Here is a 9,015-nt window from a genome sequence, read left to right on the forward strand (position 1 = left end):
GGACATAGTCACACAGACACACACAGAGACACAGGGAGACAGACACACACAGAGACACAAGGAGACAGACACACAGACACACACAGAGACACAGGGAGACAGACACACACAGAGACACAAGGAGACAGACACACAGACACACACAGAGACACAGGGAGACAGACACACACAGAGACACAAGGAGACAGACACACAGACACACACAGAGACACAGGGAGACAGACACACACAGAGACACAAGGAGACAGACACACAGACACACACAGAGACACAGGGAGACAGACACACACAGAGACACAAGGAGACAGACACACAGACACACACAGAGACACAGGGAGACAGACACACACAGAGACACAAGGAGACAGACACACAGACACACACAGAGACACAGGGAGACAGACACACACAGAGACACAAGGAGACAGACACACAGACACACACAGAGACACAGGGAGACAGACACACACAGAGACACAAGGAGACAGACACACAGACACACACAGAGACACAGGGAGACAGACACACACAGAGACACAAGGAGACAGACACACAGACACACACAGAGACACAGGGAGACAGACACACACAGAGACACAAGGAGACAGACACACAGACACACACAGAGACACAGGGAGACAGACACACACAGAGACACAAGGAGACAGACACACAGACACACACAGAGACACAGGGAGACAGACACACACAGAGACACAAGGAGACAGACACACAGACACACACAGAGACACAGGGAGACAGACACACACAGAGACACAAGGAGACAGACACACAGACACACACAGAGACACAGGGAGACAGACACACACAGAGACACAAGGAGACAGACACACAGACACACACAGAGACACAGGGAGACACACACACACAGAGACACAGGGAGACAGACACACACACACACAGAGAGACACAGGGAGACAGACACACAGGCACACACAGAGACACAGGGAGACAGACACACGGACACACACAAAGATGCAGAGACAGGGAGACAGACACACGGACACACGGACACACACACACACACACACACTGCCATACAGATGTACCCACAGACCCATGGGCTTGAGCACATATGTGGACACACATGGCCTCTCAGGTAAACAGTGTTTGCACTGATAGACAGATACACAGACCCACCCAGATGGGCACCCAGGCAACCTCCAGCCACACACACGCTCAGAGGCTCACACTCAGCCTGTGGACACTGGGCACACATACGGGGTGGGGTGCCTCTGGGTGGAGGGGCCAGGAGGGCGGCTCAGCCCGGGGAGGGCACAGGTGCTTTTGGTGGCTCTTGGATGGGCACCCAGGCAACCTCCAGCCACACACACGCTCAGAGGCTCACACTCAGCCTGTGGACACTGGGCACACATACGGGGTGGGGTGCCTCTGGGTGGAGGGGCCAGGAGGGCGGCTCAGCCCGGGGAGGGCACAGGTGCTTTTGGTGGCTCTTGGATGGGCACCCAGGCAACCTCCAGCCACACACACGCTCAGAGGCTCACACTCAGCCTGTGGACACTGGGCACACATACGGGGTGGGGTGCCTCTGGGTGGAGGGGCCAGGAGGGCGGCTCAGCCCGGGGAGGGCACAGGTGCTTTTGGTGGCTCTTGGATTGTGTGTCTGGGTTTGGGGCCCTTTTCTGTCAGAATCTGACATTTCACAATAAAAAGGGTTTTTTTCTTTAAGAGAAGATCCTGGGTGGACAGGAGTGCAGGGCAGCCCCCCGGGGCCCTCAGAGATACACATGGAGCTGGAGGCACAAGCTCCACCACACGCATGAGTGAGTATGTGAGGATGTGAGTGTGTGTGTGAGTGTGTGTGTGAGTGTGTGGAGATGTGAGTGTGTGTGTGAGTGTGTGTGTGAGTGTGTGGGGATGTGAGTGTGTGTGTGAGTGTATGGTGCTGTGAGTGTGTGGGGATGTGTGTGTGTGAGTGTATGGTGCTGTGAGTGTGGGTGTGTGAGTGAGCGTGTGGGGTTGTGAGTGTGGTGTGACTGGGTGTGGTGTGAGTGAGGGTGGGTGTGAGTGTAGGGTCGTGAGTGTGTGTGTGTGGTGTGACTGTGGTGTGGGGTGAATGTGTGTGTGAGTGTGTGTGTGTATAAGTGTGTGGGGATGTGAGTGTGGGTGTGAACGTGTGGGGTTGTGAGTGTGGGTGTGTGTGGTGTAACTGTGGGTGTGGGGTGAGTGTGTGTGTGTGAGAGTGTGTGGGGTGGGTGATTGTGAGTGGGGTGTGTGCTCACGTCCTGGGCCACGTGCTGCCCTCCTGCCCCACCGTGTCCCCTGTGGGGCAAGTGCACAGCTGACTGCGGGTCCCTGGGGTGGCTGTGCAGCTGTGTGTCTGGGACCAGCCCTGGCTCAGCCTGACACAGCTGGTCCTTTCTGGGTGTCTCTGTGCTGGGCCAGGTCCTGAGTCCCCAGAATGAAGAGCTGAGGAGGCCTGGGCCCCTTGCTTCTCAGAGACCCCGACGGGGCCCACACAGCCTCCTCGCCCCATGATCCTCTGGTAGTGACTGTGTCTTGGAGAGCATGTGAGAGCCCGTGTGTGCTGTATGAGCCGTGTGAGCCCATGTGAGCCCACATGAGCTTGTGTGAACCTGTGTGAGCCCATGTGAATCATGTGAGCCATGTGAGCCTGTGTGAATCCATGTGAGATCATGTGAGCCTGTGTGAATCCGTGTGAGATCATGTGAGCCATGTGAGCCTGTGTGAATCCATGTGAGATCGTGTGAGCCATGTGGGCCCACATGAGCCTGTGTGAGCTCATGTGAGCCATGTGTGCCTGTGTGATCCTGTGTGAATCATGTGAGCCATGTGAGCCTGTGTGGATCCATGTGAGATCATGTGAGCCCATGTGAGCCTGTGTGAGCCATGTGCACCTGTGTGAATCCACGTGAGATCGTGTGAGTCATGTGAGCCAATGTGAGCCATGTGAGCCTGTGTGAGCCCGTGGAAACCCATGTGAGCCCGCGGGCCAGGAACCCGGGGCCCACAGTCCAGCTGCCTGGGCCTGTCCCCTTCCCTGGACCCCACTCTGACCCCTCCCTGCTGGCCTCCAGGCCCTTGACTCTCCTCTGCCTCCTGAGGATGGTTCCAGAACCCAGGCGACCGGGCCTCAATGCCCTGAGGTGACGCCGGGCCCAGCCCTGCCTCCTCCCTTCACAGCCCCTCCAGCACCCAGGCCCCAGCTCCCATCCAGGTGTGGAGGGTCTATGGGCAGGCTCCACGTGTGGGGCTGGGAGGGCCCAACTGTGGTCGGGGTGCACGCGTGGGGCTGGGAAGGCCCAACTGCGGTCGGGGTGCACGCGTGGGGCTGGGAGGGTCTATGGGCAGGCTCCACGCGTGGGCTGTGAGGGCCCAGTCACCCAGCCAAGGGCAGCAAGTGCTGAGCAATCACTGCCCCCCGGACCCTCTTGTTGAGCCCAGAAAACCTCTGGTCACAGCTGATGCCCCGACTGAGCCCCTGCACCTGGTCTTGCTGCCGTGGCAACGGCATCCTGACCCTCCAGGGCCTCCCACTCAGAGGCTGAGCCCCCTGGGCCCGTGCCCCCCTTGCTCCAGGGCCCTCGGGGTGCCTCTGGGTGGAGGAGCCGGGAGGGCGGCTCAGCCCGGGGAGGGCACAGGTGCTTTTGGTGGCTCTTGGATTGTGTGTCTGGGTTTGCGCTGGGTGGGAGCCGGGAGGGCGGCTCAGCCCGGGGAGGGCACAGGTGCTTTTGGTGGCTCTTGGATTGTGTGTCTGGGTTTGGGGCCCTTTTCTGTCAGAATCTGACATTTCATAATAAAAAGTGTTTTTTCTTTAAGAGAAGATCCTGGGTGGACAGGAGTGCAGGGCAGCCCCGTGGGACCCCTCAGAAGAGGCAGGGGCGGGGGCCCTGGGGCTGGGAGGGCCATGGGGCGGGGGGGAGACAGGCTGGCTAGTGGGGGCCTGCCAGCTGACGGGGACAGTCTCGTCCTCCTGGCCTCCCTGTGCCCCCAGAAAGGGGCCCACTCACCAGCTGGAGCTCCTTCCCACCTCCTCCCATCCTTCCAGGCCTGGGGGGGGGACGTGGCTAGGGAGGAGGGTCTGGTCATTGTGGGGGCTGCTCCCCTCCTGGGACTTTCTCGCCAACCCCTGGCCCAGCCCCTGCCCCCCAGACAGTCCGGCTGGGTGTGGTCAGGAGGGCCGAGGTCAGGGGACTGGCTGCAGGAGGGGCCACGTCCTGCCACTGGCCCAGGGCCCAGCGCTTAGGGAGGGGGCTGCTGTGGTCAGTCCCCAGGGCTGCCCTGAAGAGGACCCCAGGCTCGTGTGCCAACACGCCCACACGGGGTGGCTGCAGCTGAAGTGGAGGAAACCAGCCACTGAGGCGGGGGGCAGGCAGGCCCAGGCAGGTCCTCGCTTGGCAGAGAGGGGCCGCCGTCATTCTGCACACGCCCACAGGACCTTTCGAACTGTGACCTCCTGGGTCACAGCTCAACACACACTCCCTGACCTATGCTGCCGGTGGGTCACCTGTGTTTAGGACGCACTGAGCCCTGGTCCCGCAGTGAGGTGCAACCTCGAGGCCACGCCGACGTCCCCACGTGCAGGGCCGGGGTCTGAGGGCTGCCCCTGGGGCACAGCCGCCCTCACCCCCAAGCCTGCGGTCCTGCCGTGCCCTGGGCCCCGCCCTGTGCAGTGACCGGGCCCCTCAGGCCCCTTTCTCACAGGTCACCGGGCTAAGCAGGGGGCAGTGTTCCGTCTCCTTAAGTCCCGTGTCTCTGGGGATTCACAAGGACAATGGTCAGGGAGCCAGCTCTGCTCAGCGGTGCGAACAGCCCACCCCAGCTGCTTCTCCCGCTTCCCCTGCTGAGGTCAGAGCCACTTCCACAGAGGCCGGGGCGTGGCTGACACTGTGCAGCTCAGCAAACAGCCAGCACACAGCACACACACAGCAAACATGCAGCCAACATGCAGTCAACACACAGCAACACACAGCAAACACGCAGCCAACATACACTCAACACACAGCACACACACAGCAACACAGTCAACACAGAGTCAACACACAGCAACACACACAGCAACACACAGCCAGCACACAGCCAACATACAGTCAACATACAGTCAACACACAGCAACACACAGCAAACATACAGTCAACACACAGCAAACAGGCAGCCAACATACAGCCAACACACAGCAAACACACAGTCAACACACAGCAACACAGCTAGCACACAGCAAACACACAGACACACAGAAAACACACAGCAACACACAGCCAACACACAGCAACATACAGCAACACACAGCCAACACACAGCCAACACACAGCAACACACAGCAAACCCACCGTCAACACACAGCAACACAGCTAGCACACAGCAAACACACAGACACACAGAAAACACACAGCAACACACAGCCAACACACAGCAACATACAGCAACACACAGCCAACACACAGCCAACACACAGCAACACACAGCAAACCCACCGTCAACACACAGCAACACAGCTAGCACACAGCAAACACACAGACACACAGAAAACACACAGCAACACACAGCCAACACACAGCAACATACAGCAACACACAGCCAACACACAGCCAACACACAGCAACACACAGCAAACCCACCGTCAACACACAGCAACACAGCTAGCACACAGCAAACACACAGACACACAGAAAACACACAGCAACACACAGCCAACACACAGCAACATACAGCAACACACAGCCAACACACAGCCAACACACAGCAACACACAGCAAACCCACCGTCAACACACAGCAACACAGCTAGCACACAGCAAACACACAGACACACAGAAAACACACAGCAACACACAGCCAACACACAGCAACATACAGCAACACACAGCCAACACACAGCCAACACACAGCAACACACAGCAAACCCACCGTCAACACACAGCAACACAGCTAGCACACAGCAAACACACAGACACACAGAAAACACACAGCAACACACAGCCAACACACAGCAACATACAGCAACACACAGCCAACACACAGCCAACACACAGCAACACACAGCAAACCCACCGTCAACACACAGCAACACAGCTAGCACACAGCAAACACACAGACACACAGAAAACACACAGCAACACACAGCCAACACACAGCAACATACAGCAACACACAGCCAACACACAGCCAACACACAGCAACACACAGCAAACCCACCGTCAACACACAGCAACACAGCTAGCACACAGCAAACACACAAACACACAGAAAACACACAGCAACACACAGCAAACACACAGCTAACACAGCCAGCACACAGCACACACACAGCCAACACAGAAACACACAGCCAACAGCGCACACACAGCAAACACAGCAAATATCCAGCACACAGCAAACACACAGTCAACACACAAAAAACACAGAACACACAGCCATCACACAGCAACACACAGCCAACACACAGCAACATACAGCAACACACAGCCAACACACAGCAAATATCCAGCACGCAGCACACAGTCAATACACAAAAAACACAGAACACACAGCCAGCACACAGCCAACACACAGCAACATACAGCAAACACACAGAACACACACAGCAAACACACAGCAAACACTCAGCACACACACAGCAAACACACAGCACACACAGCAAACACACAGCCAGCCAATGCCAGGCTGAGGGCTCTGTTGCCATACAGGGGGCGCTGGAGGAGAGGGCACTCCCAGGGGAACATAGGACCTAGGTCACCTGAACAAGTCCCAGGGATTTAGAACATGTAGCTAGCAGGTGTGCACACACAGGTAGACCATGGACACAGGCCCACACATGTGTGCAGGAGTGACAGCCTGAAAAGAACCCCTGAGGGGGGAGGAGGTCCCCACAGACCCTGCAACCTGCAATGTGAGCCCCCTGTCACCGGCTGACCTGCCCCTGGAGGCCCGAGAGGCCCCGGGCCCAGGCTGGCTCCCTGCAGGCACCAGGCACCCGCCTCCTGCCCCACTGGGTCCCCACCGTGGAGGTGCCCAGGACGGGACAGGGGCCGAGGGGTGTGGTCCCCGAGCTGTGTCCCAAGCACCCATCTCAGTGTCCTGGGTCCAGTGCCCCCCAGGTCTCCAAACACTGCCCTGAGGGTGGACGCTCCCCCGGAGCACAGCCAGCTCAGCCCCATGGCTGTGCTATTGTGGTGAGCTCAGCCTGCAGCCTGGCGGGGACGGGGTCAGGTGACCTGGGGCTGGCCTCCCAGCTGAGGTCCCCTCTGGCCCACTCCTGGCCCTAGGCCCAGCACACAGCTCTGAGCTGCACACCAGCACCAGCACTCGCAGCGCTCTGCTGCCCCCGTGTGGCCGTCAGCAGCATCGCAGCCCGTGGTCAGCAGGAGGTTCTCCCCATCCTCAGGCTGGGACAGGTGGGGCAGGCGAGGGCAGAGGGCAAAGGGCAGAGGGCAGGGGAGGGGCAGACAACATGAACAGCACCACCTGGGGTCACGGGGCGGGGGGTCTGCCTGAGCCCATCAGTGGCAGGTGTGGGTCCCGCACTCGCCCCGCACCCTCTCAGGGGCGTGGCCTCTGGGTGCTGAGAACCACCTCCCCCTCCCAGGGAGGGTCACGCGGGTGCGGGCACAGGGCGTGTCTGCTGTCCTGGGGGCTCCGGGCCCAGCCCAGCCTGAGGCTGGGGGCCTGAGGGGGGCCCTCCGCTCCCTGGTCAGGTGGGGTGCTGTGCTCATCACTGCAATTTGAGGGACACTCCCCAAGGCACATCCCCACTGCCTGCCATGTCACATATAGAAATTTTTTGATATTTGCAACCATAGTAAAACAAAGACTTATATTTTTGCTGTCCTGGGGGCTCCGGGCCCAGCCCGGCCTGAGCTGGAGGCCTGAGGGGGTCACTCGCCCCTGGTGAGGTGGGTGCTGTGCTCATCACTGCGGTTTGAGGGGACACTCCCCAGGCGCATGCCCATGGCCCACAGAGTGACACCGAGGATCCATTCCCATCCTTCCCAGGTCCCCTTGCAGCAGGAGGTGCCCCATTTCACCTCCATCACCTCTTTACAGCCCGTCTCCATATACAGCCGCGGGCGGCGTCCTGGGTTAGGATTTCAGTCTATGGATTTGGGGGACACCGTTCAGCTCTTCACACGCACACACGCACACATAGACGCACACACACACACAGACGCACACGCACACGCGCACACACATAGACGCACGCGCACACGCACACACATACATGCACACACGCACACGCACACACATGCTGCAGCTCCTGGCATTTTGGATGGGAACAGGGTTGGGAAGGATCCGGACAGAAGGGCATTAGGTTACATTCATATAGTGCTTACAAGGTGCAGTCGCTGATTCAAAGACTTCATTATTGCTTCATTCTACCAACAACTCTATGAATTGGTACTATTATCCTCATTTCTAAATGAGGAAATGGAGGCACAGGAATTTGAATAACTTGCTCAAGCACACACAGTTAATAAGAGATGGGATTGGAATGTGAAATCCAGCCATCAGCTCCAGACTCTGTTCTCTGAGCTGTGAGGTTCCTATGGATTTCGGGGGCACCGTTCACTATTCACACTCACACACACACACACACACTCTCTCTCACACACACGCGCGCACACAGAGACGCACGCGCACACGCACACACATACATGCACCAGGTGGCCCCGGGCCCAGGCTGTCTCCCTGGCAGGCACAAGGCACCAGGCACCCTCCTCCTGCCCCACTGGGTCCCCACCGTGGAGGTGCCCAGGACGGGACAGGGGACCAGGAGTGTGGTCCCCGAGCTGTGTCCCAAGCACCCATCTCAGTGTCCAGGGGCCGGTGACCCCCAGGTCTCCAAACACTGCCCTGAGAGTGGACGCTCCCCCGGGGCACAGCCAGCTCAGCCCCATGGCCGTGCTATTGTGGTGAGCTCAGCCTGCAGCCTGGCGGGGACGGGGTCAGGTGACCTGGGCTGGCCTCCCAGCTGATGTCCCCTCTGGGCCACTCCTGGCCCCAGGCCGAGCACACA

This window comes from Myotis davidii, unplaced genomic scaffold (assembly GCF_000327345.1).
Source record: "Myotis davidii unplaced genomic scaffold, ASM32734v1 scaffold472, whole genome shotgun sequence".
In the NCBI taxonomy this organism is placed as follows: Eukaryota; Metazoa; Chordata; class Mammalia; order Chiroptera; family Vespertilionidae; genus Myotis; species Myotis davidii.